Genomic DNA, 23,382 nt, shown 5'->3' on the forward strand with positions numbered 1-23,382 from the left:
TGTCCTCAGAGAGGTCAGCATGAAAGTTGATGACAGGTTCCCTTTAACCCCTTAATGACCAGTGCCGTACATCTACGGCGCAACCAGACGTGACTTAACGCCCAGCGCCGTACATGTACACCGTGCTGATCGGGCAGGTGTTATACCAAGCAATCAAAAAGTCCTATGCACCCTAAAATAGTACCAATCAAACTGTCATCTCATACCGAAAAAAGTGAGCCCCCCCAAAAAAAATAAAAATAAATATGGAGACACAAAAAAATCATTTTTTTTCAAAAATGCTTTTTTATGTAAAACTGAAACAAACAACAAATAAAGTTGTCATATTTGGTGCTGTAACAGCGGTAACAACCTGCTCTATAAAAATAGCCCATGATCTAACCTGTCAGATGAACACTTTAAATAAAAAATAAAAACGGTGCCAAAACAGTTACCTTGCCTCACAAAAAGTGTAATATAGAGCAACCAAAAATCATATTTACCCCAAAATAGTACCAACAAAACTGCCACCTTATCCTGTAGTTTCCAAAATGGGGTAATTTTTCTGGAGTTTCTACTCTAGGGGTGCATCAGTGGGCTTCAAATGTCACATGGAGGCTTAAAATTATCTCAATGAAATCTGCCTTCCAAAAACCATATGGCTTTCCTTTCCTTCTACGCCCTGCCGTGTGCCCGTACAGCAGTTTACGACCACATATGGGGTGTTTCTGTAAACTACAGAATCAGGGCCATAAATATTGAGTTTTGTTTGGCTGTTAACTCTTGCTTTGTTACTGGAAAAAATTGATTAAAATGGAAAATCTGCCAAAAAAGTCAAATTCTGAAATTTAATTTCCATTTTCCTTTAATTCTTGTGGAACATCTAAAGGGTTAACAAAGTTTGTAAAAATCAGTTTTGAATACCTTGAGGGGTGTATTTTTCAAAATGGGGTCTTTTTTTGGAGTTTATACTCTAGGAGTGCATCAGAGGGTCTTAAAATGTGACATGGTAACTTAAAATTATCCAAGTGAAATCTGCCTTCCAAAAACCATATGGCATTCCTTTCCTTCTGCGCCCTGTAGTGTGCCCGTACAGCAGTTTACGACTACAGATGGGGTGTTTCTGTAACCTACAGAATCAGGGCAATAAATATTGAGTTTTGTTTGGCTGTTAACCCTTGCTTTGTTAGCAGAACAAAGTTGATTAAAATGGAAAATCTGCCAAAAAAGTGAAATTCTGAAATTTAATCTCCATTTTCAATTTAATTCGTGTGGAACACCTAACGGGTTAACAAAGATTGTAAAATCGGTTTTGAATACCTTGAGGGGTTTAGTTTCTAAAATTGCGTCATTTTTGGGTGGTTTCTATTATGTAAATTTAAAGATTTGCTTCTAAACTTCTAAGCCTTCTAACGTCCCTAAAACATTAAATGGCATTCACAAAATGATCCAAACATGAAGTAGACATATTTTTGGAGTTATTACTATCTTTTATAAAAGTAGAGAAATTTAGATTTTTAAATTTGCATATTTGCAATTTCTTTGTAAATATGGTATTTTTTTATAAATAAAAATGACATTTTTTTACTCAATTTTACCACTGCCATGCAGTACAATATGTGACAAGAGAACAAGCATTTTAAAGTTATTACCACATAAAGTGACATGTCAGATTTTGCTAAAAATGGCGTGGTCCTTAAGGTGAAAATGGCTTGGTCCTGAAAGGGTTGAACTGATCAATTTTATTTATTTATTTTTAATTTTTCTCTTCCTCTGACAAAACAGAAATATGGAAAACACAAGGTTGATACATAAGGGTATATGCACAAGACCGCATATATTATGTGGTCTGCAGAAACCGTGTGTAGTCCCATTGTAGCATTGCTTATCCTTGTCTGCAAAACAGACAAGTGCCAGGACATGTTCTATTTTTTTGCGGGACTGCAGAACAGACATATGGATGCGAACAGCACATAGTGTACTGTCCGCATTTTTTTGCGATCCCGTTGAAATGAATAGATCTGTATACAATCCGCAAAAAGTGCAGATTGGATGCAGACCAAAAATATAGTTGTGTGAACAGGGCCTAAGAAAATATGGATGAAACCTGCTGTTTTCCATGATCTATTCTAGCTGGTAATCGTATGTGGCAGCTGTAGGAGGAAAAAAGAATCAGCTCATTTGATTACCACAGGGATGATCCTTTGCTCCTGTGAGAGATAAACCGCTGCTGGACTCCTCTTATTTGCCTCTCCCAAATGAAATAAACATATATGCTCTACAAAGCTGAGCATGCATGTTTGGCCATTTAGGGTGAGCTTCCACTAAATGAAACTCCTCCATCCTATTCAAAATTAAGACCTGCAGCATCTGAAGTACGTATAATTTGTTTTTAACTATTAGGACATAGAACTTCACACTATAGCTGCTGAATAACCTTTTTTTAGGTAGAGGGAGCACTCCATGCGGAGCAATCAATGGGTGGCACAGGAGAAAGAATTTTTTTCAAACGTAATCCGTGACAGACCTCTTCTGAAAGATGAGTAAGCAGAGTCTATGCACACCTCCCAACGTTTGAAAAGCCCAATGAGGTACAATATCAGCAGCGTGAGTGACAAATCTTTTTTTTTTACACTAAGCCATGCCTCTAAACGTACCCAATACCTATGTATACATGCTCAATCCCACCTAGTCCCCTTTGGGACCCCACATAGTAATAGTACCCCACACATAGTAAAAAATACCCCCTCAGTGCCCCAACATTGTACAAATTGCTACTTTTGTATCCCTCAGACACAGTATGATACCCTCTTAGTGTTCCCCTTGCAGTATAATGGTCCTAAGTGCCCTTCATACAATAGAATACCCCCTATGTGTTCCCTTCACAGTAGAAAGTTCTTATAAGTGCCCCCAACATAGTATAAAGTGCTCCAATACAGTATGAGACCCCCTTAAGTGTTCAGCAGACAGTTTGGGGCCCCCATAATTGTCAGCCCACACAGTATGAGGATGCTGTAAGTCTCCCCATATGCATTTTTGATACTCACCTATCCCACCACTATAAATGGTGCAGAGCAGGTCTACTTTGGTCTAAGGTCTACACTGTCTGTGGCTTAGAGCGTGGTGTAGAACCACCAGCAGTATTATAACGGTGGGGCAGATATTATTATTTATTTTAAAGCACCTTTAATTCCATGGCGTTGTACATCCAGAAGGGGTTACACAAATATAAAACTAAAATAAACAAGAAACTATCAAAAGACTGGTACAGAGGGGTAGATGACTCTGACCGCAAGAGATTACACTCTATAAGGGAAGGGGAGAACACAGTAGGTGAGGGTATACCGTAGGCTGCTCTTGTGGCTGTGTGGTGGCAGCATGCTCATTGCAGATGGTAGGCTTTCCTGAAGAGGTAAGTTTTCAGGTTACTCTTGAAAGTTTGGATATTGGGGGAGAGTCTGATGTGTTGGGGCAGATAGTTTCAGAGTAGGGGAGAGGCACGTGAGAAATCTTGTAGTCGATTGTGTGAAGAACAGATGAGAGGAGAACAGATGAGGAGGTCCTGTGAGGATCTGAGATCATGTGCGTTTCCATTGTGTTCAACTGGATGTGTGTCCTGGAGATGCACATGCAGTTGAAGTGGGGAGATGTGGCAGCTGTTCCAGGACCACAGAACAAAGGCTGACATTTGTGACTGTCCCACTGGATACAGATGCTTTTCAGGCATGGACTGTGTTGTGACACTCTTCTCTGTGGCGGTTCAGCGTTGGTCATGCGCCGCTTGCGTGATTACGTAATGCAACCACTATCACATAATTCCAGCTCACAGTCTATTGGTATGGGCTTAGTTTTTAAGCAATCACGTTCCCCTTGTTAACCACTCCTCCTGAGGAAGCGATCATACGGGCCGCTAGCACATTAGCAATACCCAGTCCCCATAGCTCTGTGTGCTTTTATTGTGTAAAAAAAGCGATTAGATACATATGCAAATTTACCTGAGATTAGTCCTGTCCCTGAGATGAGTCCAGCGTGAAGGAGCCCAGAACCGCCCCGCATCCTCCGAATCTCCTCCTTGCTCCCTGACGTCAGAGGTTATATCAGTGCTGGAGCATTATTAGAGGAGCATCTGATATCAGTCACATATGATGTAAATGTCTATGGGGGTTATATCAGTGCTGGAGCGTTATAAGAGGAGCGGCTGATATCAGTCATGTATGATGTAATGTCTCTGGAGGTTATATCAGCACTGAGGCATTGTATTAGGAGTGGCTGATATCAGTCACATATGATGCAATATCTCTGCAGTTTATATCAGTGCTGGAGCATTATAAGTGGAGCAGCTGATATCAGTTGCATATGATATAAATATCTCTGAAAGTTATATCAGTGCTGGAGAGTTATAAGAGGAGCGGCTGATATCAGTCATATATGATGTAAATGGCTCTGGATTAATAGCACCATATCTATTTTTGCAGATGACACTGAGCTGTGTAGAACTGTACAGTCTATGGAAGATGTCCATAAACTACAATCTGACTTGAAGACTCTGAGTGATTGGGCATCAACTTGGCAAATGAGATTCAATGTGGACAAATGTAAAGGTATGCATCTTGGTAGTAATCTCTGTGCTTCATACGTCCTAGGTGATGTAACACTGGGAGAGTCACTTATAGAGAAGAATTTGGGTATCCTTGTGGATGGTAGATTAAATTACAGCATACAATGTCAATCGGCTGCTTCTAAGGCCACCAGGATATTGTCATGCATCAAACGAGGCATGGACTCGGGGGCAGGGGTGTAATAATACCACTTTACAAAGCGTTGGTGCGGCCTCATCTGGAATACGCAGTCCAGTTCTGGGCACCCGTCCATAGAAAGGACGCTCTGCAGCTGGAAAAAGTACAGAGGAGAGCGACTAAAATGATAAGGGGCATGGAGGGTCTTAGTTATGAAGAAAGATTAAAATAATTGAATTTATTAAGTCTCGAGAAGAGACGTCTAAGGGGGGACATGATTAACCTATACAAATATATACAAACCGGATTCCAAAAAAGTTGGGACACTAAACTAATTGTGAATAAAAACTGAATGCAATGATGTGGAGATGGCAAATGTCAATATTTTATTTGTAATAGAACGTAGATGACAGATCAAACGTTTAATCTGAGTAAATGTATCATTTTAAAGGAAAAATACGTTGATTCAAATTTTCACGGTGTCAACAAATCCCAAAAAAGTTGGGACAAGTAGCAATAAGAGGCTGGAAAAAGTAAATTTGAGCATAACGAAGAGCTGGAAGACTAATTAACACTAATTAGGTCAATTGGCAACATGATTGGGTATAAAAAGAGCTTCTCAGAGTGGCAGTGTCTCTCAGAAGCCAAGATGGGTAGAGGATCACCAATTCCCACAATGTTGCGCAGAAAGATAGTGGAGCAATATCAGAAAGGTGTTACCCAGCGAAAAATTGCAAAGACTTTGCATCTATCATCATCAACTGTGCATAACATCATCCGAAGATTCAGAGAATCTGGAACAATCTCTGTGCGTAAGGGTCAAGGCCATAAAACCATACTGGATGCCCGTGATCTCCGGGCCCTTAAACAACACTGCACCACAAACAGGAATGCTACTGTAAAAGAAATCACAGAATGGGCTCAGGAATACTTCCAGAAACCATTGTCAGTGAACACAATCCACCGTGCCATCCGCCGTTGCCAGCTGAAACTCTACAGTGCAAAGAAGAAGCCATTTCTAAGCAAGATCCACAAGCTCAGGCGTTTTCACTGGGCCAGGGATCATTTAAAATGGAGTGTGGCAAAATGGAAGACTGTTCTGTGGTCAGACGAGTCACGATTCAAAGTTCTTTTTGGAAATCTGGGACAGCATGTCATCCGGACCAAAGAGGACAAGGACAACCCAAGTTGTTATCAACGCTCAGTTCAGAAGCCTGCATCTCTGATGGTATGGGGTTGCATGAGTGCGTGTGGCATGGGCAGCTTGCATGTCTGGAAAGGCACCATCAATGCAGAAAAATATATTCAGGTTCTAGAACAACATATGCTCCCATCCAGACGTCATCTCTTTCAGGGAAGACCCTACATTTTTCAACAACATAATGCCAGACCACATTTTGCATCAATCACAACATCATGGCTGCGTGGGAGAAGGATCCGGGTACTGAAATGGCCAGTCTGCAGTCCAGATCTTTCACCTATAGAGAACATTTGGTGCATCATAAAGAGGAAGGTGCAACAAAGAAGGCCCAAGACGATTGAACAGTTAGAGGCCTGTATTAGACAAGAATGGGAGAGCATTCCCATTTCTAAGGCCCCATGCACACGGCCGTTGTTCACGGCCGTGGAACCGCGGCCTGGATCCCTCCTGAGAGCAGGAGCGCACGGCGTCACTGGTTGCTATGACGCCGTGCGCTCCCTGATGCCGCCGCAATACAGTAATACACTGGTATGATCTATACCAGTGTATTACTGTACTGTGCCGGCAGCAGGGAGCGCACGGCGTCATAGCAACCAGTGACGCCGTGCGCTCCTGCTCTCAGGAGGGATCCAGGCCGCGGTTCCACGGCCCGCACACGGCCGTGAACAACGGCCGTGTGCATGGGGCCTAAACTTGAGAAACTGGTATCCTCGGTCCCCAGACGTCTGTTGAGTGTTGTAAGAAGAAGGGGAGATGCCACACAGTGGTGAAAATGGCCTTGTACCAACTTTTTGGGGATTTGTTAACACTATGAAATTCTGATTCAACATATTTTTCCCTTAAAATGGTACATTTTCTCAGTTTAAACTTTTGTTCCGTGATTTATGTTCTATTCTGAATAAAATATTAGAAGTTGGCTCCTCCACATCATTGCATTCAGTTTTTATTCACGATTTGTATAGTGTCCCAACTTTTTTGGAATCCGGTTTGTAAATGGGCCATACAAAAAATACTGTGAAAAACAGTTCCATGTAAAATACGCTCAAAAGACAAGGGGGCACTGTCTCTGATTGGCGAGGAAAAAGTTCAGTCTCCGGAAGCGTCAAAGCTTCTTTACTGTAAGAACTGGGAAGCTGTGGTATAGATTTCCTCAGGACGTGGTCACAGCAGGAACAGTGGACAGTTTCAAAAAGGGGTTAGATGAATTCTTAAAAGTAAAAAACATTAATGCTTATGAAAATGTGTAGAAATCTGAGTCTCAATTCCTTTTGGGAGTCGAATCCCCACCTATCCCTTGGTTGAACTTGATGGACGTATGTCTTTTTTCAACCGTATTAACCACAGTATGTAACTATGGAGGTTATATCATCAGAACTGGAGCGTTATAAGAGGAGCGGCTGATATCAGTCACATATGATGTAATATCTCTTGAGGCTATATCAGAACTGGAGCGTTATAAGAGGAGCGGCTGATATCAGTCACATATGATGTAAATGTCTCTGGAGGCTATATCAGAACTGGAGCGCTATAAGAGGAGCGGCTGATATCAGTCACATATGATGTAATGTCTCTTGAGGCTATATCAGAACTGGAGCGTTATAATAGGAGTTGCTGATATCAGTCACATATGATGTAAATGTCTCTGGAGGCTATATCAGAACTGGAGCGCTATAAGAGGAGCGGCTGATATCAGTCACATATGATGTAATGTCTCTGGAGGTTATATCAATATTGAAGTATTATAACAGGGACGGCTGATATCAGTTACATATGATGTTAATGTCTCTGGAGGTTATATCAGCGCTGGAGCATTATAAGAGGAGCGTCTGGTATCAGTCACATATGATGTAATGTCTGTGGAGATTATATCAGTGCTAGAGCGTTATAGGAGTGTCACGAGGGTGTCAAGAGCCACGTCTGACTCCGTTGTACCCGGGTCAGGAAGTCGCAGCGGGTGGCTGCGCGCTCTATGTCTAAAGATCACGCTGTTTCTTAGGCCTCCTGCACACGAACGTTGTGTGCATCCGTGGCCGTTGTGCCGTTTTCCGTTTTTTTTCACGGACCCATTGACTTTCAATGGGTCCGTGGAAAAATCGGAAAATGCACCGTTTGGCAGCCGCATCCGTGAGCCGTGTTTCCTGGCCGTGAAAAAAATATGACCTGTCCTATTTTTTTCACGGCCAACGGTTCACGGGCCCATTCAAGTCAATGGGTCCGTGAAAGAACACGGATGCACACAAGATTGGCATCCGTGTCCGTGATCCGTGGCCGTAGGTTTTAGTTTCATACAGACGGATCCGAAGATCCGTCTGCATAAAAGCTTTTTCAGAGCTGAGTTTTCACTTCGTGAAAACTCAGATCCGACAGTATATTCTAACACAGAGGCGTTCCCATGGTGATGGGACGCTTCTAGTTAGAATACACTACAAACTGTGTACAAGACTGCCCCCTGCTGCCTGGCAGCACCCGATCTCTTACAGGGGGATATGATAGTACAATTAACCCCATCAGGTGCGGCACCTGAAGGGGTTAATTGTACTATCATATCCCCCTGTAAGAGATCAGGGCTGCCAGGCAGCAGGGGGCAGACCCCCCCCCCCCCTCCCCAGTTTGAATATCATTGTGCGGCCCCCCCCTCCCCTGTTGTTAACTCGTTGGTGGCCAGTGTGCGCACCCCCCTCCCTCCCTCCCTCTATTGTTTTAATACATTGGGGCCAGTGTGCGCGCGCCCCCCCCAACCCCCCCCTCCCTCCCTCTATTGTAATAATAGCATTGGGGCCAGTGTGCAGTTGAACTCAATGGCTTAATATCTTCATAATCGAGACGGGACTCATCGCTACATTAGCCATTCACTGGGTTCAGAGCGTAAAGGTGCATCAGGAGGCGCGCTCACCCCCCCCCCCCGGCAGAGACAGACCCCAGGGCTGCACTGGTACCTGGGCATCAGCGTTACTTCGCATCGTGGTATAGAACACCCCCCCCCCCCGATCATCGGTGGCAGCGGAGTAGAAGATTTTCATACTTACCTGGCTGCTGGCTGCTGCGATGTCTGCGTCCGGCCGGGAGCTCCTCCTACTGGTAAGTGACAGCAATGCGCCGCACAGACCTGTCACTTACCAGTAGGAGGAGCTCCCGGCCGGACACAGAGATCGCAGCAGCCAGCAGCCAGGTAAGTATGAATCTTCTACTCCGCTGCCACCGATGATGGGGGGGGGGGGGGGGGGGGGCACACTGGCCCCAATGCTATTATTACAATAGAGGGAGGGAGGGGGGGGGGGGTTGGGGGGGCGCGCACACTGGCCCCAATGCTATTATTACAATAGAGGGAGGGAGGGGGGAAGGGGTTGGGGGGGCGCGCACACTGGCCCCAATGCTATTATTACAATAGAGGGAGGGAGGGAGGGGGGTGCGCACACTGGCCACCAACGAGTTAACAACAGGGGAGGGGGGCCCACTGGCCACCAATGAGTTAAAAACAGGGGGGGGGGGGGGTCTGCCCCCTGCTGCCTGGCAGCACCTGCCAGGCAGCAGGGGACAGTCATGTACACAGTTTTTTTGTATATTCTAACCTGAAGCGTCTCCATCACCATGGGAACGCCTCTGTGTTAGAATATACTGTCGGAAATGAGTTTCACGATGTAGCTCATATCCGACAGTATATTCTAACATAGAGGCGTTCCCATGGTGATGGGGACGCTACAAGTTAAAATATACCATCGGATTGGAGAAAACTCCAATCCGATGGTATAACAGAACTCCAGACTTTACATTGAAAGTCAATGGGGACGGATCCGTTTGAAATGGCACCATATTGTGTCAACATCAAACGGATCCGTCCCCATTGACTTGCATTGTAATTCAGGACGGATCCGTTTGGCTCCGCACGGCCAGGCGGACACCAAAATGACTTTTTTTTCATGTCCGTGGATCCTCCAAAAATCAAGGAAGACCCACGGACGGAAAAACGGTCACGGATCACGGACCTACGGACCCCGTTTTTGCGGACCGTGTAAAAAAACGTTCGTGTGCAGGAGGCCTTAATGATAGTTTTCTGTGTTTGCCTTACTATCCTTTTTGTCTCACTCAGGGATCCGTAGCTTCTCCTCCTCAGCTGTTTCTTGTTTGTCACTCCCAATCTCCTTATATTCTCCTCTCTCACTTCTCTGGTTGCCAGATATAGAGCTTCCTGCCTGGACTTCTATACTGACCCACTGGAGCTGAGTTGCTGCGTTCCCTGGTTGTTGTTCCAGAGTGCTACCCTCCGGATCCCTGTTGGGCTTTTTGTTGTCCACTGTTGTCGCCCACCTGGGATTATATGTTTTGTCTGTATTGTCTGTCCTCCCCTTGGTGTTTTCCTTTAGAGTTAGTGGTGCGGACTAGTGTTCCCACTGCCCTATTCACTATCTAGGGCTCATCTTAGGGAAAGCCAGGGTTTTAGGCACGCGATCGGCGTAAGGGTGAGGAACCCGTCTAGGGACGTCAGGGCAGTCAGGTGCCAGCCTCAAGGTGAGATAGGGGTCACCACCTTTCCCTCTCCCTTGGACAGAGCCTTTCCTTTTCCCTCCCTTTGTGTCACGTATGTGATAGGCACGGCGGTCGTGATATTATATCGGGCCCTTATTTTTTGGGAAGAGAAAAAAATATATATATTCTTTTTTTTTTTTTTTCCTCTCTCTCTCTATTTAGAATCCAGTATGGATCCTATTGCTGCTTTGGCAAAACAACTTCAAGGCCTGTCTTTGGAGGTGGCAGGATTGAAGGCGTCGGTGCTCCAGCAATAGCAGCAAATGCAGCAGACCATAAGCCCAGCGGTTGCTATGGGTAACCAGGTTGTTCTAGAACCCAAGGTTGTTCTTCCTGACAGATTTTCTGGGGGAAGGGACAAGTTTGTGACGTTCCGTGAGGCCTGTAAATTATATTTTAAGTTGCGCCCTTCCTCCTCTGGTAATGAAGAACAGCGGGTGGGGATTGTTATTTCCCTGCTTCAGGGGGACCCGCAATCCTGGGCGTTCTCTTTACCCCCTGGTTCCCAGGCTCTCCGGTCAGTGGATGAATTTTTTTGGGGCCTTGGGTCTCATATATGATGACCCTGACCGAGTCGCCCTGGCTGAGTCGAAGTTACGGAGACTCCTACAGGGAGATCGGCCAGCAGAGGAATTTTGCTCAGAGTTCCGTAGGTGGGCTACGGATACTCAGTGGAACGACCCGACTCTCAGGAGTCAGTTCTGCTCTGGGTTATCCGAAAGGGTTAAAGGGGTTGTCCCACTTCATTAAATATGTTTTATCTAATTTATTTACCCCCACAGAACATATCTTCCTATCTGTCATTATCAAAAAGCTACCTTTCTTTCAATAACTCCAGATATGTGATCCCTTTCTTTATTTCAGTATCCCATGGATATGGCCTCTTCTGGCCGGCCGCATCGCTGTGCCGCGCCTGCGCACAACCGCTGAACACAGTCATCGAGCCGCCTCTCTATTCGTACGAGTACGCGCACGTCCGCGCATGCGCAAATACAGGAGGCGGGTGCCGGAATCAAATAGCCGGCACCCGACCTCTATGACAGGGAGCGGCACCTTAGGGGTTAACTGCTGCTGATCGCAGCCCCCTATCATAGAGGTCGGGTGCTGGCTATTTCACTCCGGCACCCACCTCCTGCATTTGTATTAACATTGGTGGCGCAGTGCGCCCCCCCAACACCCCAGTATAATAAACATTGAGTGCGGCCCCCCCCAGTATAATAAACATTGAGTGAGGCCCCCCCCCCAGTATAATAAACATTGGTGGCGCAGTGGGAAGTGCCAATGAGGGTTAAAAAAATAAATAAAAAATTAACTCCCCTCCACCAATTGATCGCGCAGCTGCCGGTCTCCTGTTCTTGCTTAAGGACCTGTGGTGACGTCACTGAGCTAATCACATGGTCCATTACCATGGTGATGGATCATATGATGTACCATGTGATGACCACAGTGATGTCACCACAGGTCCATTGACAGGTCCTAAAGAAAGAACAGGAGACCGGCAGCTGCGCGATCAATTGGTGGAGGCGAGTTAATTTTTTATTTATTTTTTCTGCTGCTGAACAGGACCTGGGGTGAGCTGCTGCATTAAATAGAGGTTAAGGACCTGTGATGACGTCACTCCGGTCATCACATGGTACGTCACATGATCTTTTACCATGGTGATTCACCATGGTAAAAGACCATGTGATGACCGGAGTGACGTCATCACAGGTCCTTAACCTCTATTTAATGCAGCAGCTCACCCCAGGTCCTGTTCAGCAGCAGAGGAGACACAAGGAGATGCCGGGCTTCGCGATCAAGTGGACTAAGGTGAGTTAAATTATTTTTTATTTTATTTTTAACCCCTCTAGCGCTGTTTTACTATGCATTCTGTATTCAGAATGCTATTATTTTCCCTTATAACCATGTTATAAGGGAAAATAATAATGATCGGGTCTCCATCCCGATCGTCTCCTAGCAACCGTGCGTGCAAATCGCACCGCATCCGTACTTGCTTGCGGATGCCATCCGATTTTCACGCACCCCATTCACTTCTATGGGGCCTGCGTCACGTCAAAATCGGACAATATAGAGCATGCTGCGATTTCCACTGAACGCACAAGTGATGCGTTAAAAACAATGCTCATGTGCACAGCCCCATAGAAATGAATGGGTCAGGATTTAGTGCGGGTGCCATACGTTCGCCGCACGGATCACACCCGCACGGAAAACTCGCCTGTGTGAAAGGGGCCTAAAAGAGAGATTTACTTCGGCACCTGTTCTAATTCAACCCGATGTCTCCCAGCCTTTTATTGTTGAAGTAGATGCGTCAGAGGTGGGAGTGGGGGCTGTGCTGTCTCAGGGTCCGTCTCCTGGCAAATGGCGTCCTTGCGCTTTCTTTTCCAAAAAATTATCTACAGCTGAGAAAAACGATGATATTGGAAATAGGGAACTATTAGCGATTAAACTAGCGTTTGAAGAATGGCGTCACTTCTTAGAGGGAGCAATCCACCCCGTCACGGTGATTACAGATAACAAAAACCTTCTGTACCTCGAATCGGCTAAGCGTCTCACCCCTAGAAAAGCTAGGTGGTCGCTATTTTTTACCAGGTTTAACTTTGTCATCACCTATCGTCCTGGGGCAAAAAATACCAAGGCAGACGCATTATCTCGTAGTTTCCCTGGAGGGGGTAATGTTAGTGATCCGGTACCCATTTTACAAAGAGGAGTGGTTGTCTCTGCTGTACACTCTGTTCTGGAGGGGAAGGTGTTAGAGGCCCAGGGGGACACCCCGGTCTCTTGCCCCTCAGAGAAATTGTTTGTACCGTTAAACCTGCATCTCGAATTATTAAAGGAACGTCATAATTCGGCACTTGCTGGGCACCCGGGTAGTAAAGCAACCTTGGAGCTATTGTCTCGTCGTTTTTGGTGGCTAAGGTTGTGTCAGGATGTAATGGATTTTGTGTCTACTTGTTCAACTTGTGCATGCGCGAAAGTCTCTCATACACGTCCTGCAGGGTCTTTATTGCCACTTGTCATTCCCAATAGGCCATGGACACATCTGTCAATGGATTTTATCACTGACTTACCTTTGTCTGCAGGTAAAACAGTTATCTTGGTTGTAGTAGACAGGTTTAGCAAAATGGTACACTTCATTGCATTACCCGCACTTCCTAATGCTAAGACTCTAGCTCAGGTGTTCATCAGTGAAATCGTGAAGCTTCACGGGGTCCTTTCCGATGTGGTTTCGGATCGGGGAACCCAATTTATTTATACGTTTTGGAAAGCTTTTTGTTCCCGTTTGGGGGTACACTTATCTTTTTCCTCAGCTTTCCATCCTCAGTCGAATGGACAGACTAAGTGTACCAACCAAAACCGTGAGACATATCTAAGGTGTTTTGTGTCTGAAAATCAAGAGGAGTGGTCATCATATTTACCGTTAGCCGAGTTTGCCATACATAATCGCTGTCAGGAATCCACTGGCAAGTCACCATTTCTTGGTGCATATGGTTTTCATCCCCAATTCTGTACTTTCAAAGAGGGGGGGTGTTCTGGGGTTCCCGAAGAGGAACGGTTTTCTTCATCTCTTTCATCTGTATGGCAGAAGGTGCACGCTAACTTGAAAAATATGGGAGGTAAATATAAATGCATGGCTGATAAGAAACGGTCGCCATGTCCGGACCTAGGAGTGAATGACTATGTGTGGTTATCTACTAGGAATATTAAGTTGAAGGTTCCCTCTTGGAAACTGGGTCCTAGGTTCATTGGTCCTTACAAAATAGTAGCCGTCATTAACCCCGTGGCTTTTCGCCTGGAACTACCTCTGACTTTTAAGATCCATAACGTCTTCCATAAGTCGTTACTCAAGAAGTATGTTCCACCTCTAGAACCATCACCACTGCCACCCCCTCCTGTTATTGTGGATGGTAATCTGGAGTTTCAAATATCCAAAATTGTTGATTCTCGTCTGGTCCGCCGTTCTCTTCAGTATCTGGTGCATTGGAGGGGTTACCAGCGTCAGAGGTAGGGTGCCCCGAGGAAGGAATGTGGGTTCCAGCGTCAGAAGTAAACGCCAACAGGTTAGTTCAGGCTTTCCATGCCTCTCATCCTGAGACACCTGGTCCTGAGTGTCTGGAGGCCCCTCGTAGAAAGGGGGGTACTGTCACGAGGGTGTCAAGAGCCACGTCTGACTCCGTTATACCCGGGGTCAGGAAGTCGCAGCGGGTGGCTGCGCGCTCTATGTCTAAAGATCACGCTGTTTCTTAATGATAGTTTTCTGTGTTTGCCTTACTATCCTTTTTGTCTCACTCAGGGATCCGTAGCTTCTCCTCCTCAGCTGTTTCTTGTCTGTCACTCCCAACCTCCTTATATTCCCCTCTCACACTTCTCTGGTTGCCAGATATAGAGCTTCCTGCCTGGACTTCTATACTGACCCACTGGAGCTGTGAATCCTGGTTGTTGTTCCAGAGTGTTACCCTTCGGATCCCTGTTGGGCTTTTTGTTGTCTTCTGTTGTCGCCCACCTGGGATTATATGTTGTCTGTATTGTCTGTCCTCTCCTTGGTGTTTTCCTTTAGAGTTAGTGGTGCGGACTAGTGTTCCCACCGCCCTATTCACTATCTAGGGCTCATCTTAGGGAAAGCCTGGGTTTTAGGCACGCGATCGGCGTACGGGTGAGGAACCCGTCTAGGGATGTCAGGGCAGTCAGGTGCCAGCCTCTAGGTGAGATAGGGGTCACCACCTTTCCCTCTCCCTTGGACAGAGCCTTTCCTTTTCCCTCCCTTTGTGTCACGTATGTGATAGGCACGCCGGTCGTGATAAGGAGGAGCAGATGATATCAGTCACATATGATGTAATGTCTCTGGAGGTTATAGTAGTACTGGAGTGTTATAAGAGGAGCGGTTGATATCAGTCACATATGATGTACGGTAATGTCTCTGGAGTTTATATCAGTGCTGGAGCGTTATAAGAGCGTCTAGTATCAGTCACATATGATGTAAATGTCTCTGGAGGTTATATCAGTGCTGGAGCATTATAATAGGAGCGGCTGATATCAGTCACATATGATGTAATGTCTCTGGAGGTTATATCAGCGCTGGAGCGTTATAAGAGAAGCGGCTGATATCAGTCACATATGATATAATGTCTCTGGAGATTATATATCAGTGCTGGAGCATTATAAGAGGAGTGGCTGATATCAGTCACATATGATGTAAATGTCTCTGGAGGTTATATCAGTGCTGGAGCGTTATAAGAGGAGCGGCTGATAGCAGTCACATACAATGGCCCCAATAGACTGTGGGTCATGCCACTCACTTAACACATTGTGGCATAATAATTACATTGCAGCAGAGTCACCGGCGGCTGCCATGTGTATTGATGTGAGTGCGCCAGGTCAAAGGCAGCCTTGCTGCAATCTCATTATCATGCTGCCAGCCCTCCTCCTAGCAGGCAGCCAATGCCGCCTGCCTTCAGATCCTTTGGCACCTGGTGTCTGCATTGAAGTCATAACGGAATGAATTACTAGTCTTACTATTGTGTGGGGGCTCAAAGGGGCCTAACTAATGTGATGGGGCACTAAAGGGACATTACTGTTATGAAGGCAGCATAAGTTCTCTGAAGGGGGTACAAAATTGGGCATACATTTGTTATGGCACGCTAAGCACACCTATTATCCCCCCTTAAAGGAGTTATCCCACCTTCTCATTTCCATGCTGTGGCTGCTCTCTCATGCTCGAGAAACTGCTCAGTCAGGGGGCGTTTACATTTCTATTGACTGACAGCAGGATCAGCGATCTGCTGATCTACTGACTCCGCCTCCTTGCTTGGCGTGCGTGCTCCTGTGTGAGCAGGAAATCATTCGCTCAGCCGCTGCAGCTACAAGCGCAGGAGAACTAACAAGCATGCAGGCGCAGAGAGTTCTCTGCAAAAAAAAAAAACACAGGACGAACAAAAGGAATCCACCGCGCAGGCGCGAAAATGTGCAAGCCCGAGAGTCAGGTCGGGCTGCGTAAAAAAAAAAGAGGATAGCGCGCAAGGGCGACCAATTCTCCGATGTCGCTGGGGTGGCCGTAACCTATAACGACCGGCAGTAAACAAGGATACAAAAGAAGGTCAAATATATAAGAAGGGAGGACGAATCTACTTCTATTGGGTATATTGATACTGGTGTCAAAAACTACACAATTAGGCAGACTTTAAAAGATGGGATAACCCCTTTAAGCCGTTTAAAAGTTGCGAGGTAATCTGTGTGAATGTGCCGTGTGAACCATCCTAATGGTTTGTTGACTCCAACCTACTTGGTTTGGCTCCACCCTCTACCGATTTGGCCCTGCCTATAACATGGGGCCCCTTTTACGCTTTTTTCTAGGGCCACTTTGCGTTCCTAATCCACCCCTGGGTCACATGCACCACTACAGCCAATGACAGACTTCAGCGGTGATGTGTCTCCAAGTGGCACAACACTGCCGGGTCACATTCCGTAAGACACACGCCACCACTGAGGCTAGTCCATACCTGCAGCACCACACGTGACTGTGTCTGGGCGGAAAGTTTACAGATGGCAACCAGAGGTCTGGGGAAGACAGGTCGAGACCCATGGACCAGGAACTGAACAGCAGGAAGCAGGTAAGTATACTTCCATTCACAGGTTGAAGAAAAAAGTCAACATTGGACAAACCCTTTAATGGTCAAATGGTCGGTCTACCCCTGCCTTAAACCATGGCTTTTTGATGGTGCTAGAAGAAGTTGCGAAGCAGTTCATAGTCCGGTAAATCTAATAATCGAGCAGTCTACTGGCGGTATGACGGATTATCAGAATTGCGCTGACGCTGCATGTCTATATAAAACTTTACAATAAGGTTAAACAGGGTAGAATACAATGCGCCAATGTTAGCCTAGCCAATGAGTGAAAAGAAATACTTTTTGGCAGGCAAAGAAAGACTATTTTTCGTATAACAGAAGAGTCTTGGATTAGAATTAAAGTAACGATTTCTTTAGTGTTTAATGCAATGTTATCACATTATTACCCTGCCAAATTTCTTGTTTTGAAGTGACAATGCCTAATTCAATTAACTTTACTCCGTTAGAAAAACAGGGAGATCTTTATCAGTGTTCTGATTTCTCTACAAAGGCTAATATGACCTCATTTTTAAGCCAGGGAACCCTATGATGTTTTCTAAGCGGCTGTAATAAACGTAGAAAGAATGTAAAATTATATAGACGTCCTTTTCATGTAATACTCTTATCAACCATCCATTGTACAATGTTTTACACTGATTTAGGAAATTATAGTCTAATAATGGATTATGAATACGGTAAGCCATGGTATCACATTGCTAAATGCCAATTTAGGTACTGGGATACCGGTATGTTAGACAAAAAGGCAGAAATTCGTATGGCCATACTGTATAGTTGATAATAGAGATGAGCGAATTTCATATTTTGAAATTCGTTTACTGGTAAAATGTAATTTGCGTTATGGATTCCGTTACCACGGACCATAACGCAATTCTATGACGGAATACATAAAGGAATGCCTTTAGAGTCATAATAGAAGTCTATGGCCTGCATAACGGATCCATCCCATTTCTGTTATGCAGGGGAGTCGGGACGGATCCGTTATGAAGCCCATAGATTTCTATTATGACGGAATGAGTAATGGAATGCCTCTAAAGGCATTCCGTCATAAAATTGGGTTATGGTCTTTGGTAATTCACCTTTTACCACCAAACGAAGTGTGAACAAATTTTATAAGCGGATAAACAGATGGGAAAAAACAAACTTGCCAATCTTTGGATTTTTCCTACTCTCTGTATGTGGGGAAATGGTCACTATAGCACATCATGCACATAGGGTCATGTTAACACATCTGCTGCCATGCACACAATTTTATTTCTATACACATGTTGTGTATCCCTGATATACCATATCCCTCAAGTAAAGTTCAAGGAGACCTTGGAGGACACTCCACGGGACCACAGTAAGAAACCCCAAAAGTATGAGACGAGGCTTTCTATTGACTACATGTGGAGACTTTTGAATTGCCCTCTATATCAACGCTCCCTAACCTTATTTTAGGCTGGGTTCACACTTTAGCGTTGCGCAAACGCGCGTTTTACGCGCGTTTTTGACGCACATTTTTATGCGCGTTTTTGTAATAGTAAACGCGCGTTTGACGCGCGTTTGTGTGATTCACTACAGTGTCCTATGGCCACAAACGCCCCAAAAGTCGCTCATGTACTTTTTGGAGCGTCGGGCGTTTTACAGCGCGATCGTACGCGCTGTAAAACGCCCAAGTGTGAACCATTCCCATAGGGAATCATTGGTTTCTCCTTGTTGAGCGTTTTACAGCGCGTAGGAACGCGCTGTAAAACGCTCAGGTGTGAACCCAGCCTTAAGGTTCTTGCAACTAGGCCTAGCAATATTCATTAGCTATTCAAAGACCTGGGTGGAACGTAATAGGCTCCCATCGAATAGTGTCCAGGAGACTATGGACAGAGTGACCAGACCAGGAGACAGATTTACTAATTAAAATGTGCACCAAAAACTGGGTGTACATTCTTTGTACCACATTTACTAACCAGCCTTAGACACTTGTCTACCGTTTTTATGACAAGTGGTATGGTTTATTGAAAAGGGGTGTGTCTTTATTGGATAAAGGAATGAGATATAAACGTGATACAGTGTGCCAAAAAGCGTACCAGTGTGATAAATCTGGCACAGTTTAAGGGTACTTTCACACTTGCGGCAGAGTGATCCGTCAAGCAGTTCCGTCCCCGGAACTGCCTGCCGGATGCGGCAATCTGCATGCAAGTGGACAGCATTTGTAGACGGGTCCGGATGCAGATCGGTCTAACAAATGCATTGAAAGAACAGATCCGTCTCTCCGTTTGTCATACGGACAAACGGATCCGTTTCTATTTTTGTACGGCCTACACCTTATAATTTATAATGCTTACTGTTAGGTACTGTTATACCTGGGTGTATAAAACGGCGAAACTCCAAGCATTATTTTGGCCTATTTGCATAACCACGCCCCCTGACCGCCAGGATGCGAGAAGCGTGATGACGTACGCGGCGTAGGCTCCCTGTAGCTGGGTCAGGGGGCCTGAGCACACGCCTGTGACACGGACACCGACACTCTTCTGCCCCGGGGCGGCGGGGACCTGCTCTTCCTCCTGTGGAAGGTAACGTGCGGCCAAGGCTGTAGCGCTGTGAGTCCCAGAATGCATGAGGAGGCGGATACTGCAAAGTGTCCTGGGACTTGTAGTTCTTTCACGGCTGTGGTCTGTGTATACGTGTATGGGGTGGACACCGGGGCTGGAATTTGAGCAGTTTTAATTGTGTTTCCAACTCCTGCAGAGTACCCAGTCATCTGGCATTGGTGGTCGCTGAACTGCCAGACTAGTGGAAGTGGGCAAATACAGATCACCACCAGGAGCCTCCCAGTACCAGGAAATATGCAGGATTACTGGGATTTCTTAACACTTTGCAGTAAGTGGTTAATGCTGTGCACCAAGCAGATACCGTGCGCCAGTATCAAATACAATGGGGCATATTCACTAATACTGATAACCACAGCGGCACATTACCGTGCAGATAAGTGGCCATGTTTTCTATTAAAGGAGTGGGACGGCTTATAGCTTTAAAGCTATAATTCCTTCTCCACCCCCAAAAATGATGTTGCGGTTGATTAATATATTTAGTTTGAATCCCGTTATTTTCAGTGCAACTACACCAGAAGAGCTGCACTCACTATTCTGCTGGTGGAGTCACTGTGTACATACATTACTTATCCTGTACTCATCCTGAGTTCCATCCTGTATTACACTACAGAGCCGCACTCACTATTCTGCTGGTGGAGTCACTGTGTACATACATTACATTACTTATCCTGTACTGATCCTGAGTTACATCCTGTGTTACACTCCAGAGCTGCACTCTGTCGGGTATTTATTTCATATAAGATAAACAACTCACTATTCTGCTGGTGGAGTCACTGTGTGCATACATTACATTACTTATCCTGTACTGATCCGGAGTTCCATCCTGTATTACACTACAGAGCCGCACTCACTATTCTGCTGGTGGAGTCACTGTGTACATACATTACATTACTTATCCAGTACTGATCCTGAGTTACATCCTGTATTATACCCCAGAGCTGCACTCACTATTCTGCTGGTGCAGTCACTGTGTACATGCATTACATTACTTATCCTGTACTGATCTTGAGTATTATACTCCATAGCTGTGCTCACCATTTTGCTGGTGGAGTCACTCTTTACAGACAGAATGTAAGTCACCAGAGCAGTTTCTGTGCAGCAGCTGAACAAGTAGCAGGACCCGAAGAGCCCTTTTAATAATGGATGTTCATTACTTTGATTCTACCTTTTTGTAATTCATCTACTTATATTTCCTTCTTAATTTTTAGTGTTCTCTGCTCCATGAAAAATGAGCTGCTCCAAGCCGGACATCCTGTGGGCCCTCCACCACGTGGTGAGTTTTGTGGTGTCACAGAGAGCAGGTCGGGGCAGCACAGGACCGCACAGTGTGCTGTATGATGTGACGTCACACGTCATCAGCGCTGCTGCGTGAGTGGCACATCCGACGGCGCATACCTGACAGGCAGGAGCGTCTGCAGAGCACGGTTGCCATTCTGTTCAATACTCACTGGCACTGCCTGCCATCTACGATTCCATGCTGCTGGTCCAGGCCGTCCAGTGCTTGAAGAGCCAGCAGAATCATCACTCAGCCCACTAAGCACAAGGTTAGCCAGATCCCACTGCCCCAGGTACTTACAGGAGGACTATATGTCTGAATATAAATTAAATATGTGCTAAGTTGAAATAACCTAGGCATCATCTGGATATTATTATAAATGTACAGCTAACAGCTGGTATAAATGATAAATCTTTAATGGACCATGCTGGTATAACTTGGGTACCTCCTGTATAAGATGAAAAAACGAACATAGTCAGCAGCACTACATACCCTCCCATGGGGCAGACATCCAGTTCTCTCAGTACCAAAATCAATGGTCCAAAGGTGGTGCTCGCGGATTGGGGTCCAGGCCAAGGATACCTTGATGCACTAGTAGTTTAAAGAGATCCACAGCACTCTTCCATAATCAAAAAATCATGTTCTTTATTTGTCCAGCAGCATACAATGACAGCGACGTTTCGACTTAAACAAGTCTTTATCAAGCAATACAAAAGTAAACAATATCATCCTTAAATAACCAGAGATGTAGTGTGATAGGTGCCTCCCCCAATCGGGGGTGTGCTTCCATAATTAATCCAAAGTTAAAAACACCCTTGCTCCACATAAATCATAATCATAATGTACTCACATCAGGTGGCCATCTGTGTGATCTCCAGGTATCCCCACATGGTGCATTTCCAGTATTGCTGTGTCGACATCCTCACTCGGCGTCCCTCTAGTGTAACTGCGCAAGCGTCACCCATCGCATGACTAGATCCGGGCCACATGACCGGACAGCTGAACGTTATGCGACTCGAAAGTCATCACTAGAAGGCGGCTGCATCATCGAGTCAAGTGACCGAAGTGATCAACCACCTCGTGACCAAAACAGAGTCACCTGACCCGAATGGTGCGTAATTACGCATGAGCCAATTATCAAGTCACATGATCAGAACTTCTTATGCCAGGGATCTCGGTGCATATACATACATAGCAGACTATACTCAAACCAATCTAGCTAGGACTCAATATATCGCCACTCCATTATACCATAAGGAAAATAGAGTGACAATTTCCAATGTATATATAAAATTATATCTAAATTTACCAATAAACATAGATGGAGAATCCCCTGGCCACATCTGGCAAAAAAAAAAAAAAGGGATAAAAGGTAACTCAAAAAGGATGGGGGCGGGGTGTTGTCAGAATTATTATTAATCAGGCTAAAGGATGCCTGAGGGTGGGATCACCATGTAGGTGACTCCCAATCCCCTCCACAGGCATCCGCTCGTCCTCACAGGCCACCCAAATGGTTTGGTGATCCTTGATCATAAGACACCGGCCTACCAAACGGAGGGTCCCCGTCAGAAGACCCCAGTACATTCCGAACACACCCCAGGGGCGGTTCATTCCAGTATTGTATAGGCTAATGGGGAGGTAACCCAATCGAAGGGCCCAACCCCCAAACTGCCTCAACAAAAGTACTTTGGGTCATATAAACACGTTTTTCTTCTCAGAAGGACATTAGCTGTCTCAGATGTATCTATAGGCAATTGACCCTTACATTCAACACCAACTCTGACCATCCGTTCTCGTCAAGAAATTAACAAACTCACCCTATACTGGCCGTATAGCCACGGGAATCTCCATCTAGAGGTACAAAATCAAGAAGTAAGCCTATTGTCCTGAGGATCACCAGTGAGTCCACACAGCCAAACTGGAACACCCAAGAGGGAAAACAAGGTGAGTCCTGAGGATCCCGGTGTCCACACGGAGTGCCAGCTGTGAAAACATATATATAAAAAGGGGCAAGATAAGTGAAAATATATAAAAAGGCCATAAAAGAAACACTAATATAGTTGGGCACATTACCTATGTAGTTACAAATTATACAGAAGAGGACACAGTCATGCACATCGGGCAATACACCTATAGAAAGATGTTCAACCCAAAATCTCTGTTCAAACCCCTAGGTTCTAGAGTGTCCAGTTTGTAAATCCATTGCAATTCAAGTTTTTTCAACATTACCTTACGATTCCCACCCCGGGTTGCGGAACTCCATCTGTAATTAAAAATTTAAATGGGTAAATATTATGTTTGTATTTAACAAAATGCTCAGAAACTGGTAGTTCCAGAACAGACTTGCGTATTTTGGACTTATGTTGCGTCATTCTCCTTTTGGTTTCTTGTGTTGTCTCCCCTACATAAAGTAGGCGACAGGGGCACTGGAGGACATATATATCACATATGAGGAAATGCA

This window comes from Bufo gargarizans, chromosome 1 (genome assembly GCF_014858855.1).
Source record: "Bufo gargarizans isolate SCDJY-AF-19 chromosome 1, ASM1485885v1, whole genome shotgun sequence".
NCBI lineage: Eukaryota > Metazoa > Chordata > Amphibia > Anura > Bufonidae > Bufo > Bufo gargarizans.